Below are 17,792 nucleotides of genomic sequence, written 5' to 3'. Positions count from 1 at the left end.
TGGTGATGGGTTATTTGGGGCTTTGTCTCCAGAGTGTCAGTCATATACATTCATTCGCCTCATCACTGAGGTTCTTTTGTGGACAATTTTGAGATACATCCCCAAAGGGCATTTCTGATGGTGAGAGAGATAAATGACTGAGTGCCAATTTAAGCCAGCATGTTACTTTTCTGTCTAATTTATTTTTTTAATCTAATTTTCCAGATTGTAAACTTCTTCAGGTAAGTACAGTTCATCTCCCAAAGCGCCAAATAACCTGCCACATGACAGACAGTCCCTGGATGTGAACTAATTTGTGGAAGAAAAGTTTTAGTTTCTGTTTAGAAAATCCCGGGTATCAATGAATGGGGTGGGATGGGGGTGGGAGAATGGCCTTTCAAATGACCTCAGGTAATATGCCAGGTGAGGACAACACAGTCAATATTAGCAACACACAGGATGAATTTCAGCAGCCCGACTTTAACAGCAACCTTGCATATAGATACTTTGACACTTGCTGAAGTCATTATCCATTGTCTGCACTTCCTATTTCCATAAGAAAATTCTAGCCTCTCCCCACCTGGTCAGGAGCAATATTCTCTCTAAGCCATGAGCCACTGTGCTTGCACCAGCCCTCAAGTACCACTGCCTAAGCCCTCTATTTGTAATCTGCTGCCCACTCAGCTCTCCTGGCAACACGCATACCTAAAATGAAAATAAGCCTCTAGGCTAGTACAGCATACTGATAAGAAAACAGCTGAGTTTTCAGCTCTGGGGCTGCACAACCAATTCGTCCATGGTGACAGGAGAATCCAAGAGAAGGATGATGTTCCTAAGAAGAGTGAAGATCCAAGGAGAAGCAGTTTGAATGATGGAAAAACATAAGACTCTGTGTGTGTGTGTGTGTGTGTGTGTGTGTGTGTGTGTGTGTGTGTAGGACTGTTCTCACACACATTGAGGGAATGGTACAGTCACTAGATACTTTTTTCCTTAGACCTGGTTTATTTAAGAGCTGTTCCCATAACAGATTAAGGGCATAGAGAATGGATTTTGCAGGCATGAGATGATGTGCCTGTAAATAGTTCCTTCTGCTCAAATGGTTCTCTCACTCTTTCCTCTTCTTTCTCAAGTCCATTCTTTCTGTGTCAATTCCTGCTGCCCACGCTGGCTTTCAGCCCATAATTTGGCCATCGTCTCTCTCTTACTGCAGACTGAAAGAATGTTCTTGCTGGCCTGGGCCACCGCATTCTCATGCCCCTTAGTCTTTGCTGTCTTAAGTCCTGCAGTGACTGTGATGCTGAGGGCAGAGCCTCCTTAGGTATGGGGAGGATGAAGCAATACCTCCTAAGAACTGCTGAAGCTAGGACAGACAGACACCTGGCTCTCTTTATGTCCCATGCTCACAATTTCTCCAAACAGAGCTTCTCTAGCCACCACTGCAGTTGAGTTGGAGTTGGCACCCCAGATCAGACTCCTTTGTCATCCTTGTCTGAGGTCATGGGAAATGGGGAGGAGTGGGAAGGGTGGGAGAAGTAACCAAGAGTATGAGGGGTGGGTAGATCAGGGGGCATTAGCCCTGAGGCTAAGAGGGTAGAGCATATAGAAAACTTCAGCTATGAAGGAAACAGACCTCAGACATCTGTCTGTGGATGAGCATGCATATCTCTTGGTATGAACTGTGCAATGTGAGAACATGTGTCCGTAGATGTGATGGGGATCAAACTACACAAAATGTTAGCAAAAGTAATAAACACTGACGTGGTTATAGATAATGGTAAACTAATAAAGGAGAGGTAAATTGTGAAACCTTAGCTTTGCTACCTAAGATGAATAATAATTATAACCGAGTATGTGAAACTGCTTACTAACTTTGTCTTTTTATCTATGTGGCATGACAAAAAGTAAGCATATTATTGGTGTAGTAGGTTAACTTTGCTGTACGTTTTATTTGTTGACAATATTAAACTCACACAATACATGATGTCAAAAATTAGAAACAGAGGCATTTTTGGTTCTCCTTGCTAGTGACAGAGTTTTGCATACCTTACTGGGGTGCTGCCAACATGCTCGGAGAACATGGCCACCAATTTACCAGTTAGAAGAGACTATAACACATTATAATGTATCACTCATAAAACGAGGGAGCAGAAGATGAAAAACCTAATTTTCTGCAGTTGGAATCTTAGCCTCCAATTTTTACTGGTGAAGTACCCATACTATGAGTCCATCTTCTCATTTTTACTGACATTTCTTTTACATTTTTTCAGATTTTCCTTGGCCCAATTCTCAGTGGGGCACTGATACCTTTTTTGGCTAACTGACTGTGATGCAAAAAGACTGGATCTAGTCTTTTCCGTTGTACTCAGGATGCACCAGGAAGCCATGGGAAGGAGCAGGTATTCCTGTGGGGGGTGGGGGAGATCAGTCTTTCCCATGGGGAGAATAGAGTTAAGGTCACATAAGCTTCAATTCAGGACCATTCCTTTTCCTTATTTCCATTTCTTCTTCTTCCTCCCAATTCAGACTCCTTTTTTTTTTTTTTTAAACTGGAGGATTTCTTTAACTCTGTCTGCAAGCTCTAACATTTCAATTTGGAAAGTATTCTCAAAGTGAACCAAATTGCAGGCATGTGCCAGACGCTGAGAGCACCATAATGAATAAAGCATGGTCCTGGCCTTCAGCAGTCTTATGGTTGATTTAGAAAATGCAAGTATGTATTATTACTTTGCATATTACACGGTAAGGAGTAAGAGAGAATTTTGTGGGGACCCAGAAATTTCATCCTACTTCAACTTGGCTTCTAGCTCAATTTCCCATTAGACACTGCTTCTTTCACTGAGGCACACACACTGTCAGTGGCATATCCAACAGTCATCACTCCACTTCCTCCTTGCTAATGGAATCCTAATATTGCTTGGGCCAAAGTGATAAATGATTGCTATGGACTGAAGGCTTGTCGCCACCCAAGCCCCTATTCATATGTTGAAGCTTAAATTTCCAGTGTGGTGGTGTCTGGAGGTGGAGCCTTCGGGAAGTAAGTATGTCATGAGAGTGGAGCCCTCAGGAATGAGATTAGTGTCCTTATAAGAAGATCCATGAGAGAGATGCTCAACATCTGCAAACCAGGAAAAGGGTCTTCGCCAGTCAATGGATCTGCTGGCACTGTGACCTTGGACTTCCTAACATCTCCAGCTGTGAGAAATAAATTTCTGCTGTTTAAGCCACCCAGTCTATGGTATTCTGTTATAGGAGCAGAAACAGACTAAGGCAAATGATGACTGATGTAAGCCACTCATGACAATTGCATTTTCCTTTGCAATTCAAAGATGTGGCCACATGGGCCAATTTTAGCCTAAGGGTATTCTGCTGAAGGGCTTCTGGGAAAGCATTTGCTTTCTGACAAAAGAGACTGATACGGGAGGAGAGTTTGTTGGAAAATAATCTTCCCCTTCTTTCATGCTGGGGATGCTATTGTGAGGACATGATGCTTGGAGCCATAGCAGCAATCTTAAGACTGTGAAGGAGAAAGCATAAGTGTGGAAAGCCAACATGCTGAGAATAGAGGAGCAAAAGGATGAAAAGAGTTTGGGTCACTAATGACACGGTGAAATGTCTGAACAGGCCCTGGAATCTCTACATTCAGATTTCTTGTTTACTATAAAATTCTTTGTAGTTCAATCTGATATTAGTCAACTTTTTTGGTTTCTTGCAGCCCAAAGCACTCCAAACTAATATAGTCTTGCACTCCTCTTGCTAATGAACTTCAGTGACATTGTGTGGCCTATCAAACATTATACAGACGAGTCAGCCACTTCATCAGTTTCTTGCTCTGTAGCAAGGATCTGCAAACTATGTCCTGTGGGCTTGCTGCCTGCTTTTGGATGGCCTGCGAGATAAAAAAATGGCTTTTACGTTTTTAAACGATTGAAATAAAATTCAAAACAAGAGTAATATTTTGTGATAAGTGAAAATTATATAAAAATCCAATGTCAGTGTCCATAAGTAAAGTTTTATGGGAATTCAGTCATGCTTATTTATTTACATATTGTCCATGGCTGCTCTCATGCAGAGAGGAGTATTTGAGTCAGAACAGATGAGCCACAAAGCATAAAATTTACTCCTGGGCCTTTTATAGAAAAAATTTGCAGATCCCTCCTCATGAAGCCCGATTCAAGTCAGTGTGATTTGACTGTATATTAGTCATGTCATGCTCTCTTCCCTCCATGCCCTTGACCATGGGGTTTTCTCTGTTGGAAATGTCCTTCTCTAGTCTTTCTGAATATATCACTACATTGAATTTATAAACACTTTCACAAATATCATTTTACTTGAATAAAAAGTTCTTTGAGAAGATAAAGCAGAGATTATTATTATGGAGAGGAAACGGATGCCAGGGTGCATGCAGTCCAGTAGCAAGGATTTTGGAGCTAGACTGATCTCAGTCAAATGTCCAAAACTCCACTCAGTAGCTTTGTGACTTTGGACAAATCACTTAGCTTTTCTGAGCCTCAGATTTTCATCAGTCATATGTAGATAATACACTTCATGTACTCTATGTTAAACAATTACGTGGCTGGCATGGAGTCCCAGAACTAGAAAGAGCTAAGGCTAGAAGTTGGAATCCAGTTGATAATCTCAAGCGATGTACAAATTCACAGCTGGTTCTGAGAAACAACATTAGGAAGATAAATACCTGTTCAAAGATGAGTGGGAAAATATCTCAGAATTTCCATTTCTTAGACTGGAACTGATAAAGCAGTTAGGAGGCTACCTGCTTGCCTAGAAAAATAGCATCTTAAGAAAAAGAGAGAAAGGGAGAGAGGAAGGAGAACACCGTGCTCTCTTTCAACCAAAGTATACCTGCCTCACATAAATTAATCAGTGGTCTTTAGTGGGTTTCAAAATGGTGTGCATGCAAGACCCTCTGCAGCTTTCAACATTCCTTCTTATGTGGTATTCTAGTTACAGATACAGCAAAGTAAAAGAGCCAACTTTTTCACTGAAGTCCTTGGCCCTGAAACCTCTTTTTTTCTTGCCCAAACTACCTCTCTGTCAGCCTCTGGCTCTCTCCTAGCTCCCACAGCATATTTTGAAATTGCATATTTCAATCACCTATATGTGCTAACTGAAGCTGAGTAATGAGTGTCTGGAAGGTTTGCACAAGGTTATTAAAAGTTTCTTAATCTGCCACCAACTTCTCTTTTAATATTGTTTGTAGATTTCCTAAAGCACAGGAATAAATTCCCTTGACCCCCTTACTCATTAACTTGGAGTCTGTGGAAGAAATTCAAAGGTACAAGGCTGTGAGGGTATTTGGTGCCTTTTAATAACCTTATGACTGTAGCATTGAAAAGATAAGGCTATCAGGGCTGTTGATCAAAAAGACAAGAAAAGGCAACTACAGCAACAGACACATCGTTATGCAAATAGTGGTTTTAAAGCCATTGCCTCTCAATTCACTTCCTAATAGTACTTTTCTAATTAGGGGGCATTTTAATCACAAAACTACGATGGAGAAAATGGCAACTTTAGAATGTCTTCACAGTACGAATTTGAGTTGACAGTCTAGTTGGGGAGTGGTGACAAGGGGTGGATTCATCTTAAAGCTGTGAGTATAGAGCAAGCACAGAGTTTTTACTTCGGTTGTTTCTATCACATGAGGAAAATAGGAAGAGGTGAATTTTACTGCCTAAGAATAGGGTTCATTTCTAAACTCTCCACTGGTCAGCTGCGAGTATTTGGGCAGGTCATTTAATTTCTTTGGGATCCGATTTTCTCATTTGTAAATTGAAAATAACACCAAAATTAAAATGGTATCCATCTTTCCTTGAATACCTACCAGGTACTTTCAATAATTTAATCCTTTCAATGTGATTTTAAACTACTATCCCCATTTTACAGGTGAGAAAAATGAAGCTCAGAGACTTCAGCTATTGTGTCCAAGTTTTTACAGCCAGTAAGTGCTGGAGTGAAGACAAAAACTCCTGAGCCTGTACAACAGGGCTGCCAGGAGGGTCTGGTGAAAAAAAAAGTGTGCTTTTCCAAACTGAAATGCCAATCCAGAGGGTTTTGCCTAGAATGTTCAAAGGGAAGGTGGTTAAAAAGTACTTTCTAAACACATTCATGTTTTGGGGAGTGAGAGAAGGGAGGTCTGTGTGTTCTTTTAAATGTGTAAGTAATAGAGAATAAATAGAACATGTCCTTTTGGTTTGTTTAGTTTTCTAATCATTCCAGTGCAATTTGCAGTAAAAACTGCTTTCATTTTTAAGTGATCAAAGCAGTGCATGATCCAATCAGGTCAACAACTGCAACAAGCCAGAACAATGCAAACATGCCTAAGCTCCCTGTTTACTAAAGATGTCCACAGAAGATAATAATGTGCACGTCCCAGGATATTTAAAGAAAAATAAATATATACTGAGGAAACCAGTTCCAAGATGACTCTGAGACAGGCGAACATCTGACATGAGCAGTTGTCATTTACTGCCCTCGTTGTTTTTAATTATAATTGAGAGGAGTCGTTGACATTTATTCTTTCTTTTTTCCTTCCCTCCTCTGGAACTTCTCTTCCTTTTCCCCAAAGGGCAGTTTACTGCTGAGGAGCCTCATTTTCTTTGAGTCATAGAGGCCTTTCCTGGCCCTCAGAGGGAACTTCTGCATATTAACAAAATGCTCTGGCTTCTCACGTGTCCACTGGGGTGTCAGCAGGGCAAGAGAACTCAGCCAAAGGCTACGCAGGCCACCAGGAGCTCAGCCCTCGGAATCTGATTTCTTAGTCACACCCCATCTATTGGTGACTGCCCTGAACCAGGATAATGGCCGCAGTGTGTCTGCTTGCCAAGTACAAACAATGCCGCCCTGTGGAGAACAGAAGTAAAAATTAACTTTGGGGGGCGGGAACTGTATTATTTGGAATTTTTAATCCAACTCTTTCAAGCAGCTGCATTTTCATATTCTCACATGTCCCTTTCAAAAACATTTTAATTCATAGGAAGCCTGTAATCACAGAAGGTTTAGAACTAAAAAGGCATAAGTGATTGCTTAGAGTCAATGGATATAAAAGGCCAGTATAATGTCCAGGGCATAGTAGGTCCTCAATCAACGGCCGCCATTATTGGTTACTCTACAACAGCCTCTTCTGTTTGCAGTGGAGGAAACTGAGACTGAGAGAGGAAAGTTGACCAAGGTTACTGACTTTTACCATGGAAGAACCACTGAGTCTGTCTTTGATGTGGGCATCACATCTCCTACTATATTTTTTTAACATGTAAATTTTTAATTTTAAAATTGTTCTCTGTAGGTGCCATAAAGGAACCACTTTATGAATGAACTTCCTGGGAAAAATGAGTAAGAGGGCCTATCATCGATTCCCATTCTTGATGGTTTGTGAAACTTCACTACAAAGATATCCTCCAGGAAGTACGCTTGATAAGTAGGAGAGAACAGTGGTTAGGGCCACAGGGTCTGGAGTCTGATCTGATTCTCAATCCTACCACTTTCTGCTAGCTTTGTTACTACAGGGAAGTTGTGGAACCTCTCTCTGTCTCTGTTTCCTCCTCCATAAAGTAGGACAATTAGGACTACAATACAGAGTTGGTGGAAGCATTAAATGAGATAATACACAAAGCACTTAACATAGTATGTGAAAAGCAGTAAAGTGCTAATCAAAGATAGGTGCTATTAATATTAGTTTTGTTGTTATTTTAGTCATTATTGTAGAATAGCATTTGGTTAAGGTGGGTTTTTCCCAGGGTTTGGTTAGGTGAGTGCCAAGACCCCTTCTTTATAGGGTGTTTCACCTATAACCTGATTCATGGCATCAATTTACCCCTGGTTGTCAGGGTATCCAGTGACCAGTAGGAAATATTTTCAAATGTTACTAAAGCAGATGAACAAATGAAATCAAGAGGGGAATCAAGAGTATAATTTGAGAAGATAATGGTCAAGGTAAGTATCCAGAATTAAGAGGAATTATTTTATTGAGGGACAGATTGAGGTGGTGAGTCCAAAGCTGATGTTTCTATTACTCAAGACTCTCTCTATTGTAAAACTTTTTTGGTCTTTTTTTTTTAGGGTGGTATCTTGGAATTTATTGTCTCATGGAAGTGGGGAATCCCAGATTTAGGCAGGACTAGGTCTGAGTGATCAAATGATACCATTAGGATCCTTTCTCTCCATCTCTCGGTTTATTTTATTCTGTGTATTGGTTTCTATTTCATGCATCCTGTTTATGGCAGCTCAGGCTAACATACTCATAGCCCCACGTCCAGCAGAAATAAAACATGTCTCTCTCCTGTTTGTTCCAGCAAAATCCTGGCATCAGTTTGACTCTGACTGGGGCATGTGCCCACTGCTGATCTATTCACTGAGGCCTAGGGGAATCGAGATTGTCATGGGTCAGGCCTGTGTTTCATGCTTATCCTTGGAGCCAGGTATGGTGTTGGCCTACATGGACCAAGAGTGTAAGAAAGATGGTTCCCCAAGGAAAATGTAGGTTTTGTTCTGAAAAGATGTATTCTGGACGGACAAAAATAACACATGTCTTCTCTAGCATCCAAGTTGGAGACAGATATATTAGTGGACCTAACCCAAATGGGCACCACGTCTATATATTTTGTTTCCATTCATAGTCATTCTCATCTTTAAGTAAAAAAGCTCTTCAATTTCCCTGCCTGTCAGGACCTTAATCTTCCCAACTGTCAACCCTTTAGCATCCACTGCTGTAACCATCACCATCTCAACTCTTTGTTAGCAGAGCTGGTATGAGGAGGGCAGAGCTGTAGCTAGTCAGTAAACCCAGGTGGCCATTAAGCATCTGTATTGCATGTTGTCTTCATTATATAATGTTGGAGCTTGAGGGAGCCCCCCACATAGTAACTTTTCATACCCAAGTTTCGAAAGAACTAAAAGAGAGATTCAGGGCTTCCCTGGTGGCACAGTGATTGAGAGTCTGCCTGCCGATGCAGGGGATACGGGTTCGTGCCCCGGTCCGGGAAGATCCCACATGCCGCAGAGTGGCTGGGCCCGTGAGCCATGGCCGCTGAGCCTACGCCTCTGGAGCCTGTGCTCCGCAACGGGAGGGGCCACAACAGTGAGAGGCCCGCGTACCGCAAAAACAAAAACAAAACAAAAACAAAAATAAAAGAGAGATTCAGGACTTGAGCAGAAAGAGATTAAAATGTCTCCCTTTCTAGCTAATGAGGTGTAGGGACTGCAGATATATGGGCTTGCTATCACTCCCCTGAGTAGAACATATACCTCCAAACTGCAGGTCTGCCCTGTGGGTGGCAGATCCTGTCCCACTAAACTTACCCCACGGAATACTGCAGACAGATGGAAATGTGTCTTCTCTATAAGAGGCAAATCATAAAGAGGAAAAGAAAGGGCAAGGAACTAGTTTAAGAATCCTCAACTACTCCTTAGCTTCACATTATTCTAACCCTCCCTAGATCAAGATTTTTCATGCTTGTCATGAGTGACATTTTTGGATCAGATAATTCTGTGTCATAACAGGCTGTCCTAGGAGCATCCCTGGCCTCTACCCACTAGTTGCCAGTTGCATCCCTCCTACCTCCAGTAGTGACACATGTCTCCAGATGTGATTTGGCCAAGGCAAAATTACCCCTGGCTGAGAACCACCACCCTAGAATAAAAGGGAGAGGCCAAAAGTGTGTTATTCCATTAGGGCTTCCACGTGGCAGGAAACATCAGAGTGGGAATGCTTACAGTAACTTTCATGAAATTAATAAAGCAAAACAAAACAAAGAAACAAACCCAGTTTGTTTCTTTGTGGAAAAATTATCTCTCTCCCATATCCAACAATTAGTACTGGTATGGAAGTGAAGAAGTATAAGAAAGCATTCAGCAAATAAATATTTATTGACCACTCTTGCTATATGCCTGACAGTTTTAACAGGTCTCAGGGTTGTAGTAATTTCAAAAAAGAAGAAAGAGAGAAAAAGAGGAAGAAAGAGAGAGAGAGAAAGAAAGGGAAAAAATAATGGGTTCTTGGACAAAAACTAGGAGTTTTAGGGAAAAAAATAAACGCAATATCTATTTGTCAGTGACTTGAGTAAGTAAGCTAAACAAGAGATCATTAACTCTATCTGGAAACCAGGAAAGTAGATTCATGGAACTGTTCAGAAAAATGTGCCAGCCACTGCCAAGATTACTGGGATCTAAATTTCAAAGTTTGAAAGAGTGGTTAATTTGATATGAAGATATGTTCAAGCAATGTGTGACTCTCAACAGAAATGCCTGTACTAATATTTCTGAATTCACAGATTTGGGGATTCCAAAGGTCTCAGTCTGTATCCCTCATGAATGTCAAGTGCCTACTCTAATTACATATAATTACCACTGTATTTTCATTAATTTATTATTTAGGTCTGCAACACTGCTGTTATTTCTCCTTCACCTTTATTCATGTTGCTTTTTAATCAGATTTCAAAGCATTTAACCAGATCATGTCTGATTAAAACCTAATAAAACTAGTACCAGGAAAAAGTCTAGGATAAAAGAGATACCATATAAGCCCATTTGTCAACAATGCAAAGTCAGCAAATTACTCTGAGGTCTGCTCCTGCTAGCAACTTCTGAAGAATCTGGAAACCCCAGCATGAGGGAAGACTTTTGTTCTTTTAGGGAAAACACTGGTGTTGTCTCTAGGTCTGCCACCTGAAGGAAAATGAATGCCTAGGGCTTCCATTACTTTTTCTCTTTAATCTACAAACTCCTAACACTTCATTCTCCAGACTTTCTTACTGTTTCTAACTCTACGGGTACCATAGAGTTGGTAAAGATAATAATTACACCTCATATTTTCAATGTGGTATTAACTTTTCAAAGTGCTTTTGTATCTATTTGAGCTTCCAGACACCCAGGAAAGGGTATTATTAACAGTATTTTGATAAGAAGAAATGGAAACTCAGAGAAGGCTAAGATTTCCTGAAGAGATCCTACAGCCAGCAAATGGCTTGTAGCTCCCAAGGCCTGCTGCTCACATCACCCTTTCAATAATCATTTTCAAGTAGCTCAACAACTTCCTGTTGGCCGTATTTAAGTTCAATGCCAAACTGGATCATCCATGGTATAGAGCACTGGCTAAGTGTTCTATGGTGAGGTCTGTGGGTGAATTAGGGGCTATTTCAAGATAGCTTGTTAGAAGGAAACATTTTGCAGGTATATGGGTGTACAGTCATGCGTTTAATCATTCCTTCACTTGGTAAATGTACACTGACCACATGTCAGCAACTTTCTAGGTATCTCAAAATACAACACAATCTTCAGCCCTTTTATAAACAGCAGAAAAGAATCTCAGCCTCCAATCTGAGTGTATGATAGTAGCTCACTTTGCAGTTCATAAAATTTGTCTCGCAGGGCATATCCATCGAGAGTATAACAGTATATGCACTTAGTATAGTGTGGAAATATGTTGCTGATTGTATATTGGATGGTTTCCTCAACCATACCCAAATCCAAGAGCAGCAGTGGTCATCCATGTTCTCATAATCAGCTCTGTGGATTGCTGTTATACTTGCCAAAAGGATATTTAATACACTGGTGAAGCAACTGGAGAGCAAATTTAGCAAGATGGATCAAAGACCTTAAAAATACACAAACTGTTCCACTTGTTTTAACTTCTGTGGATTAATCCTTAGGAAATAATTCTAAATATGAAAACATCTGTTTGTGTATAATGTTAAATTCTTTATTATTTATTATAGTAGAACATTTCTTACAACCTAGCTATCTAAAAACAAGGAAACGGTGAAATCGTTGTTTTCCAAAGTATGCTCTGGGGAACACCAACATTGTACGATGCTCCATGGTGAAAACAGTTCTATGTTTAATTAAGTTTGAGAAATGAGCACTCTAATCTTCTCTCCTGGAGCTTCACAGTACAAAATAATGCAGGGAAGATATTATAAAGTAACATCTTTAACTTTTTCCAACAAGGTGAATTTTAATCTATTTACTTTTGGACTCCAGTTTTTGAAATAACATATATTAATAATCCATGGATCTAATGCCAATTTAAATAAATTATAATCCACTTAGAAATAATATTAAATTTTATTTTTTAAAGCATATAATAGCATGAAAATATAATTTTATGGAGAAAATATGAGAAAATTTGTATATATATGAAATCTGTATATATATAAATATATGATATATATAGATAGATTGTGAATGATTACAATATAATGTGAAAATGCAAAGTAAAAACACAAGAGCAAAAAAAGCATGGAATCTCCTTATAAAACTAAAAATAGAGTTACCATATGATCCTACAATCCCACTCCTAGGTATATATCAGGAGAAGACCATAATTCGAAAAGATACATGCACTCCAATGTTTATTGCAGCACTATTTACAATAGCCAAGACATGGAAGCAACCTAAATGTCCATCGACAGATGAATGGATAAAGAAGATGTGTCAAATATGTACAATGGAGTACTGCTTAGCCATAAAAAAGAATGAAATAATGCCATTTGCAGCAACATGGATGGACCTAGAGATTATCATACTAAGTGAAGTAAGCCGCACAAAGACAAATATCATATGATATCGTTTATATGTGGAATCTAAAAAAAACCAAATGAATTTATATACAAAACAGAAACAGACCCACAGACACAGAAAACTAACTTATGGTTACCAAAGGGGAAAGGAGGTGGGAGGGATAAATTAGGAGTTTGGGATTAACGTATACACACTGCTATATATAAAATAGATAAACAACCAGAACGCACTATATAGCACATGGAACTATACTCAGTATTTTGTAATAACCTATAAGGGAAAAGAATATGAAAAAAATAGATGTATGCGTATGTATAGCTGAATCACTTTGCTGTGCACCTGAAACTAACAACATTGTAAATCAACTATACTTCATTAAAAAAAAAAAAAAAAGCAAAAGGCATATGCCAACATTCTTATGGTGAACATGGGGTTATATTCTGGATACTTTTTTGTTCTCATTTTCACTACTGTGCAAACTTTTAGTTACATGGTTAAATTACTTTTATGAGAAAAAATTTCTTTTAGACTCAGGAATAAAGGAAAATATGCAGCTACAATAAATGTCTTGGTCAAGCTCAAAAAGAGCAATTTTGTGAAGTTAATTTATCTTCCAATGTGTGTGGATAATAAACAAATCACGTATGCCCATCTAGGTATGATACATCATTTTGCTTATCCCTGACTGAAGATCTTTCTGATTTCAACAGATGAAATTTAGTACGATGTATACATAAAGCATAGTTGACCAGCTCTAAGTTGAGCTGAAGAGTGCTTTATTCACTCCCATACAAGAGGCTAGGTCCTTAAGTGTTTATTTTATTCTCGCTTCTCTCTCTGCCCCTCCCCCTCCTCTTTATCCATCTCTCCTCCACTTCTTTCAGAACCCACAAGCATGCGTTACTGAATTCCCACACCATGTCATTCCCATTAGGATCCACTTGACTGTACTTGTCCAGTTCCTTGGAAATGTACAGCCTTTGTTTTAACTTTGCACATGCTTGGTACTTAGAAAGAGACAGGAACCAAGATGTTTGCTTTTTCTGGTGAGAGAAAATAAAACAAGACAATCCAAAGGAAGCCATAGTGAGATCACCAGTAGATAAATATTTCACAAGAGAAATGATAACCACTATTATGAGAAGCAAATGCAGCTTTTTTTTTCTTGGCCATAGAACTTTAAAACAGTCTCTGAAAACATCCCGTTATCCCTCAGCTAGCAGACACACATCTTCCAATATTTGACAAATACCATCTTGAATCTTTCTTAGTACAGGTGGTTCTAACTATGTCATGCTGTTACTCTCTTCTCAGTTAAAGTCGCATTTCTTTTTCAAATTCCTTCTGCACAGCAGAAGAAAACCTTAGCAGATGGATTAGGGTAAAGGAAATGGTACATAATGAATCACATATGAAACCTCAGCATGCAGATCAATATATAAATATATACAGTCCTCCTCTCTGTGTTCTGTGAATTTGAGTGTTTCAGAGACTCAGGAGGCCAGAATCCTGCTATGTGCTGAGAAAGCTTCTCACTGCAGCTATGCCTCTCTCCTTCAGATTGACTTCTTTATACCCCCTGCCACTGCACAAGAAATGCAATAGTATCTTAGACCAAGCCTTCTGAGCACTTGCAGGTATCAAGGCCAGAATTCTCATCTTCTGCAACTCCAGGGAAATTTTCCAATGAGCATTCATTACAGACTGAATGTTTGTGTTCCTCCTTTCCGCCCCCCCCCCCCACCAAACTCATATGTTGAAACCTAATCCCCAATGTGATGGTATTGGGAAGTGGGGGTCTTTGGGAGGTGATTAGTTTATGAGGGTGGAGTCCTCATGAATGGAATTAGTGCTCTTATAGAAAGAGAGCCCAGAAACTCCTTACTTCTTGTACCATGTTAGGCCACAGTAAAAAAGATGGCCCTTTATAAACTAGGAAGCAGATCTTGGACTTCTAGCCTGGTAGAAATGTGAGGAAAAACATATCTGTTGTTTAAAAGTCACTTAGGTATTCTGTCATAGCACATAAGTCACATATGGTATTTTGGTATAAAAGCTTGAACAGACTAAGAAAACATTATTGCCCCCGTTTCACCAAAGGTATGACAGCCGGCGAGTTCAAGTGACATTGTTAAAGTTGAAGAACATACTAGCAATCTAAAGCAAAACTCCAGAATACAAATTGCTCATTCAACCAAATTGAATTATACCAAAGTACACTGTTAACGTTTTCTTCTCCTAAAGTTTAACTGTATATAATAATTATTTTTTATTCCAGTTCAACCCCAAGGTAGGTTAGCTAGAAGCTTTCCTTAATAAAATAGGATGGAATAGGTCAAATCTTCAGGCCCCTTAGCACCTATGTTTCCAGCATCCTGCTACCTGATAGGAATTTTGACATTTTGGATTTACACACTAGGTGAGATTGTCATTACCAAGCCTATGTGAGGTTTAATCTTGCATTTTAGTGTTAATAGGACTTTTAGGTGGGAACAGCTGCTTCACGGGTCAGTGTGTATAATCCCACAGCTTTTCTTTTTTCTTTTTCTTTTTTTAATCCCACAGCTTTTGAAGTCAGCCAGTAGACTAGTGTTTTCAAGCAACGCTTGCTTGCAAAATACTTTATTAGTCCAACTGCAGAGGAAAATGAATACATGTATAGGAAAAAGTGCTGTAGTGCAATTTTTTTGGGGGGGGGCACACTGCATGGCTTGAGGGATTTTAGTTCCCCAACCAGGGGTTGAACCAGCACCCTCGGCAGTAAAAGCGTGGAGTCCTAACCACTGGATCGCCAGGGAATTCCCTGTAGTGCATTTTTTGATAAGAGAGAATAAAAAGAGTCCCAACAATTGACAATTTTGTGATAAATTGTCTTCAGTTTTTTAATTCTAGGTTTTATAGTTAAATGAATTCTTTCCTTGATATAACTTCTGCATGGAATTTTTGTAACGACTTAAAAGAGTTTTGCGAGACTTCCGGGAAGATGGCGGAAGAGTAAGACGCGGAGATCACCTTCCTCCCCACAGATACACCAGAAATACATCTACACGTGGAACAACTCCTACAGAACACCTACTGAACGCTGGCAGAAGACCTCAGACCTCCCAAAAGGCAAGAAACCCCCCACGTACCTGGGTAGGGCAAAAGAAAAAAGAATAAACAGACAAAAGGATAGGGACAGTACCTGCATCAGTGGGAGGGAGCCGTAAAGGAGGAAAGGTTCCCACACACGAGGAAGCCCCTTCGCGGGCGGAGACTGCGGGTGGCAGAGGGGAAAGCTTCGGGGCCTCGGAGGAGAGCACAGCAACAGGGGTGCGGTGGGCAAAGTGGAGAGATTCCCGCACAGACGATAGGTGCCGACCGGCACTCACCAGCCCGAGAGGCTTGTCTCCTCTCACGCCGGGGCGGGCGGGGCTGCGAGCTGAGGCTCGGGCTTCGGTCCGAGCGCAGGGAGAGGACTGGGGTTGGCTGCGTGAACACAGCCTGCAGGGGGTTAGTGCGCCACGGCTGGCTGGGAGGGAGTCCGGGTAAAAGTCTGGACCTGCCGAAGGCGCAAGAGACTTTTTCTTACCTCTTTGTTTCCTGGTGCGCGAGGAGAGGGGATTAAGAGCGCTGCTTAAAGGAGCTCCAGAGACAGGCGCGAGCCGCAGCTAAAAGCGCGGACCCCAGAGACAGGCATGAGACGCTAAGGCTGCTGCTGCCGCCACCAAGAAGGCTGTGTGCGAGCACAGGTCACTATCCACACCCTCCTTCCGGTGAGCCTGTGCAGCCCGCCACTGCCAGGGTCCCGGGAACCAGGGACAACTACCCCGGGAGAACGCACGGCGCGCCTCAGGCTGGTGCAACGTCACGCTGGCCTCTGCCGCCGCAGGCTCGCCCTGCACTCCGTGCCCCTCCCTCCCCCCGGCCTGAGTGAGCCAGAGCCCCCGAATCAGCTGCCCCTTTAACCCCGTCCTGTCTGAGCGAAGAACAGATGCCCTCTTGCAACCTACATGCAGAGGCGGAGCCAAATCCAAAGCTGAGCCCCTGGGAGCTGTGAGAACAAAGAAGAGAAAGGGAAATCTCTCCCAGGAGCCTCAGAAGCAGCAGATTAAAGCTCCACAATCAATTTGATGTACCCTGCATCTGTGGAATACCTGAATAGACAACCAATCATCCCAAATTAAGGAGGTGGACTTTGAGAGCAAGATTTATGATTTTTTCCCCTTTTTCTTTTTTTGTGAGTGTGTATGTGTATGCTTCTATGTGAGATTTTGTCTGTATAGCTTTGCTTCCACCATTTGTCCAAGGGTTCTATCTGTCCGTTTTTGGTTTTTTTAAATTTTTTTCTTAATAATTACTTTTTATTTTAATAACTTTATTTTATTTTACTTTATCTTTGTTCTTTCTTTCCTTCCTTCCCTCCTTTAGACAACGAATCATCACAAATTGAAAAGGCTGACTTTGAGAGCAAGATTTATGATTTTTCCTCTTTTTCCTTTTTTTGTGAGTGTGTATGCGTATGCTTCTATGTGAGATTTTGTCTGTATAGCATTGCTTCCACCATTTGTTCTAGGGCTCTATCCGTCCGTTTTTTTGTTTTCTCTTAATAATTATTTTTTTTATTTTAATAAATTTATTTTACTTTATCTTACTGTATTTTATTTTACTTTATCTTCTTTCTTTCTTTTTTTCCTTCCTTCCCTCCTTCCTTCCTTCCTTCCTTCCTCCCTCCCTCCCTCCCTCCCTTTCTTTCTTTCCTTCTACTTCTACTAATTCTTTCTTTCTACTTTTTCTCCCTTTTATTCTGAGCCATGTGGATGAAAGGCTCTTGGAGCTGCATCCAGGAGTCAGTGCTGTGCCTCTGAGGTGGGAGAGCCAACTTCAGGACACTGGTCCACAAGAGACCTCCAAGCTCCACATAATATCAAATGGCGAAAATCTCCCAGAGATCTCCATCTCAACACCAGCACCCAGCTTCACTCAATGACCAGCAAGCTACCGTGCTGAACATCCTATGCCAAACAACTAGCAAGACAGGAACACAACCCCACCCATTAGCAGAGAGCCTGCCTAAAATCATAATAAGTCCACAGACACCCCAAAACACACCACCAGACGTGGACCTGCCCACCAGAAAGACAAGATCCAGCCTCATCCACCAGAACACAGGCACTAGTCCCTTCCACCACGAAGACTACACAACCCACTGAACCAACCTTAGCCACTGGGGACAGACACCAAAAACAACGGGAACTACGAACCTGCAGCCTGCAAAAAGGAGACCCCAAACACAGTAAGAT

General features: G+C 40.9%; 1 protein-coding gene across 1 annotated transcript in view; it reads right to left on the bottom strand.

Annotated features, from left to right (window-relative positions):
* Positions 1-16,621, bottom strand: part of TLE4 (TLE family member 4, transcriptional corepressor) — a 228,263-nt gene extending 211,642 nt beyond the window's left edge. The window contains exon 1 of the mRNA XM_079926683.1: positions 16,082-16,621. The gene's annotated coding sequence lies outside the window, so the exon portion shown is untranslated. The remainder of the gene's footprint in view (positions 1-16,081) is intronic.
* Between the last annotated feature and the right edge of the window lie 1,171 nt (positions 16,622-17,792).

This window comes from Stenella coeruleoalba (genome assembly GCF_951394435.1).
Source record: "Stenella coeruleoalba genome assembly, chromosome: 7".
Classification (NCBI taxonomy): domain Eukaryota; kingdom Metazoa; phylum Chordata; class Mammalia; order Artiodactyla; family Delphinidae; genus Stenella; species Stenella coeruleoalba.
Note: the sequence above shows the minus strand (reverse complement) of the source record. Positions and strands in the feature narration are given on the sequence as shown.